Source organism: Pistacia vera, unplaced genomic scaffold (genome assembly GCF_008641045.1).
Source record: "Pistacia vera cultivar Batoury unplaced genomic scaffold, PisVer_v2 Contig645, whole genome shotgun sequence".
In the NCBI taxonomy this organism is placed as follows: domain Eukaryota; kingdom Viridiplantae; phylum Streptophyta; class Magnoliopsida; order Sapindales; family Anacardiaceae; genus Pistacia; species Pistacia vera.
In genome coordinates this window covers 444,149-453,868 of record NW_022196496.1, presented here as the reverse complement: position 1 = coordinate 453,868, position 9,720 = coordinate 444,149, and the positions used below count along the sequence as shown (strand labels likewise).

The 9,720-nt window shown below is 36.7% G+C and overlaps 1 pseudogene; it reads left to right on the top strand.

Annotated features, from left to right (window-relative positions):
- The first annotated feature begins 1,866 nt into the window (after positions 1–1,866).
- On the top strand, positions 1,867–8,838 carry LOC116111577 (annotated as a pseudogene).
- Positions 8,839–9,720: the final 882 nt, after the last annotated feature.

Genomic DNA, 9,720 nt, shown 5'->3' with positions numbered 1-9,720 from the left:
TATTTAATAATTATAACATTCTATTGTAAACAATATTACAATACTTAATTAAATGATTAACAATTTAATTAATTAAATATACATTATAATTAAATAGTATATTACTTAATTAATTATAACATTACAATTATATTGTAGTATGATCACAATTAATTATAACATTACAATTTACATTGTAGTATGATCACTTATTTAATTATGACATTACTAGTTTCTAATATTAAATTTACTAAATTATATTTGGTATATTATAATACCCAATTGACCAATTAAACATTAATAATAAATAATAAATATTAATAATTTATTTTATGTGAATTGTGATGAATAATTGTTTGTGTTTTGGTTTTGATTGACGAATTTTATGTGAATTGTGATGAATTGATTGAATTCAAGTGTTGCTTAAAGATTACAGGTTATGAGTTACATTGGACACAAATGAATGAATAATGAAAATTTATTAGGGGTGTATTTGTAAACTTATAAGGTGTTTTTGTTATTTTTTAAACTAATAGGGGGTAATTGATTTTTTACAGGATACCCTGGAAAGGAACCGAAACCTGCATTTTAGGTTCCGGTTCCTTGAATTGAAGAACATGTACTGTGCGGTTCCGGTTTCGATTCCCCTGGAAAATACAAGGTACCCGGAACCGTTCACCCCTAGTAATTTCTATATAGAAATAAAATAAAATAAAAAATGTGAAATGGTTTGTCTCGGTTTGTCCCTGAAAATGTTCCATGACTTGTACGTTTCATCTTATTGGAGTTTCGTATTCTACTGAAAAGCATTTAGATTAATGTTAATGTTCTGACTTTACCATACATAACCCCTCAGCATTTGTAAAAGTGAGTATGAGTAACGCAACAGTAATTCCGTGAAAATATTTAGGTATAAAACTTAGGTGGATAATGTGCATATGAACATATATTTAATTTCATCTAACTAATAACAGCATTTATAATTGATTGATTTTAATTGTATATACCATATAATAATATTGAATGAATACATACATGAAATGATACACTCCTACCATCTAAAACTTTTTCAATACATAAATATGCATTTGAAATTAATTAATACATACTTGGTAGCCATATATAGGGGTGTTTTGAAAATAACATATTTTGAGAAAGCTTTATATGTAGCTTTACAGAAGTCATTTATACATGCTTTCCCGTGCAATGTCAATATGTTAAATTTACAATTTATTTCGCATTTTATTTATAAAATGGTCAGAAAATATATTTGTCAATGGATTACAACAGTAAAAATATTATCCTCTAGTTAATAAATCCCTATTATTTTGTTTTGGACCTGAAGATGAATAGTATGGTATGATTTTATGGACCCATTAATTTATATATAAAAATTTGTATTATAAATAGTATAATTGTAAAGTTAATTATTAGGATTTGTCTCCTTATGATTTTGACTGTTTTATATTTGTCAAGTACAGAATATGACATTGGCTTTATTCTTTCAATCTGTGCTGTGTCTTCCTCTCACCATAATTTTACAAAAGATAAATTCAAAATAGTAGTGGCAATATGAAAAACACAGCGGAGACTACAATAAGTTCATCTTCCATAGATGGGAAGTATATGTTTTAGTTTCCTTAATTTTCTTATACTAATTAAATTGCAACAATTATGTAAAGCGAGGTTTTGTTTGTTTACTGACAGAATTTATAAATGGAACCATAATCTGTTGATACAATATAATTATAAGGACATTCATATATATATATATATATATATATTCAACATAGTTATTGACAATTATATATACATCACTGATCACTTCTAGAGTCTCACCCAGTAACTCTGTGCAATCTTGAAGATTTCCCCGAACAACTACAAGCAATGGATGGTGAAGAAGTTCATGTTCTAATGGTGACATATGCAATGCAAGGTCACATTAACCCTATGCTCAGGCTCGCAAAACGCCTCGTAGCAAAGGGCCTTCATGTAGTTCTTGCCACCTGAAAATGGGCGTCAACGCTTGCTCAACTTCAAAACCTCTGTCACCCAAGAAACCATTCCCGCTAAAAGCCCTACATTCAACCTTGAGTTTTTCTCCGATGGACTTAGCAATGAATTTGATCGCGACAAGTATCTCGACTCTTTCTTCGAGTCCCTACAAACTGTAGGGTTGAAAATCTCTCAAATTTAATTACCGATCTCAAAGCCAAATGCAATAAAATTTCTTGTATAATTACCAACCCCTTTATGCCATGGGTGCCCGGTATTGCTGCAGAACATGATATCCCTTCTGCAGTGCTCTAGATACAAGCTTGCACAGTCTACTCCATCCGTTGAAGAGGAAGCCTGAAACACTGTCGTTTTGAGTAAAGAAGGACGACGCCATTTTAGACAGGATACTAGATGAATCTTGACCGCAGGATACACTTCAGATCCAATGGCTAGAATCCAGTCACTAAGTCAACCATATATAAACTCAATTTTTCGCGTTAACAAAGAGTAATCACTGTTGGGTTTCTTTGTGCGATTGAGGAGTTAGGGTTTGAGAAGTTTCTCACTGTTGCTTTGTGTAATGGGTTAGATTAGAGTGATTAGGGGTTTTAATCATTTTGGTGAGAGTGTTGTTCTCTCAGGATAAGGATTCTCAGTAGGTTTCTCTAAGGGCTAATTACAAGATATTTGTATCTAGGTGAGGGTTTTCTGTGTTGATTGATTTGAGGTGTTGTAATCGTGATTCTTGAGGTAATAGTAAGTGCAGCGAGCTCATACCTTTCCTGAGCTCAACGAGGATGTAGTTTATCCTAAAAGGATAAGTGAACCATGATAAATCTCTGTGTTCTTTGTGTTCTTGTTTGGGTTGCATGTGTGAGATTGAATCTGTGTGAAATTGTTTTCATTGCATAACAGTGGTATCAGAGCTATTTCTTGGAGTCTAGATCTAGTGATTAAAGAATCGTAGTCTCGATAGAAGAAGTTTCGTGAAATTAGGGTTTCAGGAAATTTGGGGTTTTTCTAAGAATTGGTTTCTTTGCGTCTCCAAATAGATCTAAGGAGTCAAGATTTGAGTGAGATTTGCTAATCTTGACAAATCTTGGGTAAAGTCTAGGATTCCAGTAAAGTCTAGGATTCCAGAAATTGCACAAAGATCAGGGCAAGAGGATCTAGGGTTTACAATTTGGGGCTTTCTAAAATTAACCCAAAAATGACCACAAACATGACCACACGACTAGAAATAAATCAATACGATGGGAAGATTGATTTCGGAAGCTGGAATAAGAAGATGAAAGTTCTCCTTTCACACAACAAGGTTGCAATCGCACTAGAAAAGGACCCCAAGAAGTGGTCAAAGGAAAGACTGAAGAAGAAGGAAGAGATTGATGAAGAGGCATACAACCTGATCATGATGAATCTCTCGGACAGTGTGCTTTGTAGATGGATTCGAAACTCCTCTTGGTTTATGGGGTAAGTTAGAGTCTTTATATGCTTTATAGTCTGCACCAAATCTGGCTTTCTTAAAGGGAGTCTTATTCTCATATAAAATGGATAATTCAAAGTCTATTGAAGAGAATTTAGATGAGTTCCTTAAGATGAATTTGCTATTGAAAGGCACAGACCAAGATTTAGGAGAAACAAGTCTTGCCATGATACTGCTAAACTCTTTAACGGATGACTACCAAGTAGTCAAGAATGCCCTACAGTACTCAGGTACTGTACCCAGTGTAGATTTGATTGTTGCTGGACTTAAGGCTAGGGAGTTAGAGCTTAAAACCCTTAAGAGAAACAACAGTACTCTGTTTGTGAAGGGTAGATTAGAGACCGGTCAATTTAGTAAAGGAAACCGGCCTAGTCAGAGGGGTAAGAATAAGAAGAGATGGAAAGGGAACAGTAAGACCAAAACCAAAACTAGGAAGTGTTGCTATTGTAACAAAACAGGTCATCTAAAGAAAAACTGCTTTGACTAGAAGAAGAAACAGAAATTAGGAAATACAAAGATCAATGTGGCCACCACTAGTAACCAAACAGATGAACCAGAAGTCCTAACAGTGTCAATATCTGACACTACAAAGGAATGAGTGTTAGATTCAGGCTGTACTTTCCATATAAGCCCAAATAGGAGTTGGTTCCAATACTTTGAAAATTTTGAACATGAGACAGTGTACATGTGGAACAATCAAGCCTGTAGGGTTAAGGGGGTTAAGGGAATAGGTAACATCACTCTTAGGTTAAGTGGGGGAAAATTGATTAGGCTAACCAAAGTAAGGTACATTCCTGATCTAAAGAGAAACCTAATCTCCTTAGGTACCCTGGATGAAGCAGGTTACTGCCATAGGGCTGACAGTGGGTGGTTAAATGTATATAAAAAATGAAAGGCTAATTCTAACAGGAGAAAAGAAAAAATGGTCTTTATATTCTTTGTGGAAGTTTCTATTTTGATTGTAATAACATTGCACTTGTCACTTCAAATTTATCTGTGACTAAAAAGTGGCATTTAAGGATGGGTCATATGAGTCAGAAGGGGATGAATGTCCTTACTAGGTAAGGACAATTTGGGAAAGACATTGTCACTAGCTTAGAGTTTTGTGAAAACTGTGTTATGGGTAAACAGCATAGGAACAACTTCTCCAAGGGAACCCACTTAGCTAAAAATTGTCTTGACTATTTACATTCTGACTTATGGGGGCCAGAAAAGGTGAAATCTCATGGTGGAAACAATTACTTTCTCTCAATTGTAGATGATTACAATAGGAAAGTCTGGGTCTTCCTACTTAGGTCCAAAGATCAAGCCCTAACCAAGTTTAGAGATTGGAAGATTCTAGTAGAAAATCAAGCTAGTAGAAAGGTCAGAGCCCTGAGGACAGACAATGGGCTTGAGTTTTGTAACGTGGAGCTTGATAGGTTCTGTAGTGAACAGGGGATCTTGAGGCATAGGACTATAAGAAATACCCCTCAGTAGAATGGGGTTGCTAAGAGAATGAACATGACACTCTTAGACAAAGTCAGATGTTTATTGATCACCTCTAACCTCGTAAAAACATTCTAGGGAGAGGCTCTCTCCACAGCAACCTACCTAGTGAAGAGGAGCCCCTCTACAGCCATAGGATTAACCTGTCCAGAAGAAAGATGGTCTGGAAGAAGGCTAGAATTAGGTCACCTAAGAGTGTTTGGCTATGCAGCATATGCATACACACATGGGGGCAAGCTGGAACCTAGATCCATTAGGTGTGTGTTCTTTGGATATCAAGAAGGCACAAAAGGGTATAGATTATGGGATAGAGAGTCACCAAGAATTAGAATCATAATAAGCAGGGATGTTGTGTTTAATGAGGGAGTTTTCCCATGCAAAGGCACTAACCCTGATGCAGGTACAACCAAAAGTACAGAAACAACTTCCATTCAGACTAGTGCTACTTAGATTGAGGTAGAGCCCACAACCCAATAACTCAATCCATCGCAAGCACAAGCATAGCAGCAACTTGAAAGTGACACAACACCAGAGGAACCTGATCAAGGTGCAGATGAAGAAGTTGAAGAGACCTTGAAACCACAACAAAATAAGCTGATAGATTACCAGCTGGCCAGAGACAGAACAAGGAGAGAGGTAAGACCACCCTCAAGATACTCATATGCAGAATTGATTTATACTGCTCTTCTTGTAGGTATTGAGGTGCTAAGGTATGAACCTGAGACTTATCAAGAGGCCATGGAATGCAGAGATAGAGACAAATGGAGAGCAGCTATGGAGGAGGAAATGCAGTCTTTGAAGGTAAATGAAACATGGTCACTGGTTCCAAAACTAAGAAACCAGAAGCTAACTCAATGAAACTGGCTATTCAAACTAAAAGATGGCATTTCCATAACCGACCCCCCTAGGTCCAAAGCCAGACTTGTGGCAAAGGGTTACAACCAAAGGGAAAGGATATACTTCAATGAAGTCTTCTCCCCTGTGGTCAAGTACAAAACAATTAGAATGATGCTGTCAGTAGTTGCACACCAAGACCTTGAACTTGAGCAGTTGGATGTCACCACTACCTTCCTTCATGGAAACCTAGAGGAAAAGATCTATATGAGTCAGCCCATGGGCTTTGTTGACCCGGCCCCAAATCATGCATGTCTCCTTAAAAAGTCATTATATGGCTTAAAACAATCCCCAAGGCAGTGGTACAAGAGGTTTGACACATTCATAGTAAGTATATGATTCACCAGAAGTCAATATGACAGTTGCTTCTACTTTAAAATGAATGATGAGATACCAATTTACTTACTTTTATACGTTGATGATATGTTATTGATTAGCAAGTCTAAAGCTAAAATTAGTGATTTAAAGAAGAAGCTAAATTCTGAATTGAGTATGAAGAACCTAGGGAGTGCCAAGAAAATTCTAGGTATGGAGATAAATAGGGACAGAAAAAATTGTGAACTAAGGCTACAACAACAATCCTACCTACTGAAATTAGTCACAAGGTTTGGCATGGCTAGTGCCAAACCGGTTTCTATGCCCTTGATCAACCAGTTTGTACTTAGTAAGTCTCAATGCCCCAAAACTAAGACAGGTATGTTGAAAATGGAGTCAATCCCATACGCAAATGTTGTGGGGTCCCTAATGTATGCCATGATAAGCACTAGGTCGGATCTAGCATTTGCCATTTCCATGGTGAGCAGGTATATGTCTAACCCTGGTATGGAGCACTGGGCAACTTTGAAATGGATGTTAAAATACATAAACAGTACTGTATGTGTTAGTCTTGAATATTGTAAAAGAAATGCTGCATTTGATCTGGTTGGGTTTGTAGATGCTGATTTTGCAGGGGACAAGGATATCAGGAAATCAACTACAACATATTTCTTCACATTGGGTGGAAACTGTATAAGCTGAAAGTCACAACTGCAGCATATAGTAGCCTTGTCCTCAACTGAATCAGAGTACATTGCAATAACTGATGCATTTAAAGAAGCTCTATGGCTAAAAAGAATCCTGACAGAAGCAAATTTAATCAGTGGGAAGGTGACAGTATAGTTCGACAGTCAGAGTGCAATCCATCTAAGCAAGAATCCAATGTATCACGAAAGAACTAAACATATGGATGTCCGCTATCATTTTGTGAGAGATTAAGTTACATTTGGAATCATAGAACTTAAAGAAGGTAGCCACAGAAGAAAATCCAGCAAATATGGGCACCAAGATAGTCACTTCAGCAAAGTTCAAGCACTGCCTAAACCTGATGTATGTAAAATAGTCTAGAGTGACAAAGAGCCATGAAGGAATGGAACTGAGCAAGCTGCACAGAGAAACTGTTTCCAGAGCTTCTAAGGTGGAGATTATTGAAGTGGAAGCCTGAAATAGTGTCATTATAAAGAAGGACGACGTTGTTTTAAACAGGCTACTAGATGAATCTTGACCGCAGGATACACTTCAGATCCAATGGCCAGAATCCAGTCACCAAGTCAACCATATGTAAACTCAATTTTTCGCTTTACAAAGAGTAATCATTGTTGGGTTTCTTTGTGCGATTGAGGAGTTAGGGTTTGAGAAGTTTCTCACTGTTGCTTTGTGTAATGGGTTAGATTAGATGATTAGGGGTTTTAATCATTTTGGTGAGAGTGTTGTTCTCTCGGGATAGGGATTCTCAATAGGTTTCTCTAAGGGCTGATTACAGGATATTTGTATCTAGGTGAGGGTTTTCTATGTTGATTGATTTGAGGTGTTGTAATCGTGATTCTTGAGGTAATAGTAAGTGTAGCGAGCTCATACCTTTCTTGAGCTCAATGTGGATGTAGCTTATCCTAAAAGGATAAGTGAACCACGGTCAATCTCTGTGTTCTTTGTGTTCTTGTTTGGGTTGCATGTGTGAGATTGAATCTGCGTGAAATTGCTTTCGTTGCATAACACCATCTATTGTCATTACTTTAAGCATCCATATCTATTTCCATCGTTAGAAAACCAAGACGATGTCCTAGAGTTGCCTGATATGCCAACGTTACTAGTAAGGGATCTTCCTTCCTTTTATCCTTCCTTCTAGTCATATTGGTTTGAGAACATTGGTTTCAGATTTCGTTCAAATATTGAATAAGGTCAAATGGATTCTGGGGAATTCTTTCAATGAGCTAAAGAAGGATATGGCAGGGTCAATGGCTTCTCTTCATCCAGTTATTCCTATCGATCCCTTAGTGTCACCATTTTTGCTAGGACAAAGAGAAACCGTAGTGGTTAGCATGGATTTGTGTAGTCTTGAAGATTATTGCATAGAATGGCTTGACAAAAAGCCGCCTTCATCGGTTATTTACATATCACTTGGCAGCATAATCGTAATGACACAGAATCAAATTGACAGCATCGCTACGACGTTACGGAAAAGCGATCGACCATTTGTTTGGGTTATTAAGCCCCCAGAGAAAGGTTCTTCAAAGAAAAGTGGTGAATTGCCATCTGGGTTCCTGGAAGAGACAAAGGAAAGAGGTTTGGTAGTAAAATGGTGTCCTCAAGAGAAAGTATTGATGCACCAGGCTATGGCTTGCTTCATGACTCATTGTGGGTGGATTTCAACCCTAAAAACCATCATGGCCGGGATGCCCGTCATTGCTTATCTGGAGTGGACAGATCAATCAATCGATGCAAAACTTTTGGTTGACGTTCTGAAGATTGGCGTGGGGATGAGAAATGGAAAAGACGGAGCTTTTGGCGCAGAAGAGGTGGAAAGGTGTATTATGGAGATGACTGATGAAACGACGACAACACACATGAAGAAGAGGGCTATTGCTTTGAAGGAGGCAGCAAAGAAAGCCGTAGAGGATGGTGGTTCTTCATATCAGAATATCAATAATTTTATCAATGAAATAAAAGGAAAATCTTTGTAGGCTGCGTTGTATTAATGATCAGAAACATCAATAAAATCATTCCGTTATAAAGTTTGCATGTTCTAATCAGCAACCTATCACGAAAATCATTAAAAAACCGTGTTTTCTTAAGTAAAAGGAGTATTATCACTTGCCTCTCCCGAGGTTTTCATAAATTGTCAATTGCATCCCTTGTGCTGTGGTGGTATAAGAATTAAGAAACCATTTTGGATCTCCCTACAACTTTGAATAAATTGTCAGTTACCTCCCTCCTCTCTCTTTTTTTCTACCTGAAATTGTTGATAGAAGCTGTAAAATACAATTTTGCCCTTGTAGAATAACAATCTAATGTAGTGTTATGTATTTAGGAATGGGCATTTGCCCTGGCCCCACAGGGATCCTACCCGATCTGGCCTGAATGGGGTGGAGAATCCTTGGAAATATGGAGGATAGGGCCGAGGATAGTCCTAAAAAAAATCCCCGCCCCCGTGGACGGGTCGGGGGAGGGGATTGTGCAATCCTTGGCCTGTCAACCCCGCCCCTGTGGAGCCTCGTCTTCTTTTATTGAGAATTTTATGTTTTTTTTTCTTTGTGAGATTGTATAAAAAGTTAGAGTTTAAATCATAGTTTTAAGTAATGTATCTAAATTTATAATATTTACTTTTATAATACTTTCTAATATTTGTATTAAATTTATAGAAAAAATAATTTAAACGAGAGAGTCTAATAATTAAATATATGTATTATTACTTTGTGAATTTCACAAAATAATAATACGTGTCCCAAAAATAAATTTGATTAGATATATTACAATTTACCAAATCAATATAAGAATATATACAATTGCTTAACGACTTACAAATTGCACACATTCAATTATCCTTGTAATTAATTAATTGATCA